Raw genomic sequence first — 1,522 nt, forward strand, 5'->3', positions numbered from 1 at the left:
GCCCCTGCTCCGCCTCTCCAAGGTACTGCGGTGTGGTAGGTGCTGCCACCCGTGGACTCGGTGATGGACAGGTGTCTGGCCCCGCCCCGCCAGCCAGGGCGAGCCCGTGTCTTCCTCGCGGGGCCTACGCTGATAGGAGGGACGGACACCCGGCGCCAACCAGAAGGCGGCCCCTCCTCCCGCACGTGGCCCGCCGACGCTGGAGGAGCCTGTGTCAGCTGCAGCTTTTCCTGGCAGGGGGCGTGAATGGCTGTGTCCTGTGCCCAGAGCCATTTGATTTCGGTGGGTGTTGGTGTTACACACTGATTTAAAAAAAACAGACTCTCAAAAGCCAGCTTGATCTGAATTAGACTCACTCATGAAACACCAACCTGGGAGGAAGCGCAGAGTTGGAAGAACTCGGGATAATCCAACTTGACCTTCCGTGGTAGGGCAAAAACCGTCGTGCCAGGAATGCTGCACCTGACTCACAAAACCTAAGATCTAGGCCCAACACCAAACCAAATTATATGTAGTGAGCAAATTATTTTACTTTTTTGGACTTCAGGTTTGTTTTTGTTTTTGTTTTTGTTTTTGAGACCGAGTCTCGCTCAGTCACCCAGGCTGGAGTGCAGTGGTGCGATCTCGGCTCACTGCAACCTCCTCCCGGGTTCGAGCGATTCTCCTGCCTCCTCCTCCAGAATAGCTGGGATTACAGGCGCGTGCCACCACACCTGGCTAATTTTGTATTTTTAGTAGAGACAGGGTTTCACCATGTTGGCCAGACTGGTCTCGAACTCCTGTCCTCAAGTGATCCACCCGCCTCGGTCTCCCAAAGTGCTGGGATTACAGGTGTGAGCTACCGCACCTGGCCGACTTTTTGTGTTAAATCCTAGGGCACCTGCATCTTTAAGATCCTATAACTTCTCTAAAATTGAATGTAATAAAATTCTCTTCAGTGCATTCCTCGGTGTTGGTGTGGTCTCTTCACGGCAGAGTGGGGTCTGGATACCCTGGGAATAGCCTGCTCTGAGACTCCCATTTTGAAAATGTCTAGTCTCTACTTGAAAATAATAGCAAGTGGTGTTTTATGAAACTACAGAAATAAATACTTTGTCATTTTTCACTATTTGCAATAAGTCGTTTATGTAATGATTTTCATCACTCTTAGGGTATGGGAATCAAGTTTTTAAACAAACGGAGAATATATGTATACATATAAAGACATGCATCGTGTATCTATGTACACAAACACACATATTTAATGGAAAAACAAAGGTACTCAGTGCTTTATATGCAATATCATGTTAAGATATGGTCATTATTCGGGCGGATCACAAGGTCAGGAGATCGAGACCATCCTGGCTAACACGGTGAAACCCTATCTCTACTAAAAAATACAAAAACCTAGCTGGGCGAGGTGACAGGCGTCTGTAGTCCCAGCTACTCGGGAGGCTGAGGCAAGAGAATGGCGTGACCCGGGAGGCGGAGCTTGCAGTGAGCTGAGATCTGGCCACTGCACTCCAGTCTGGGCGACAAAGCA

This window comes from Mandrillus leucophaeus, unplaced genomic scaffold (assembly GCF_000951045.1).
Source record: "Mandrillus leucophaeus isolate KB7577 unplaced genomic scaffold, Mleu.le_1.0 Scaffold128, whole genome shotgun sequence".
Lineage (NCBI taxonomy): Eukaryota > Metazoa > Chordata > Mammalia > Primates > Cercopithecidae > Mandrillus > Mandrillus leucophaeus.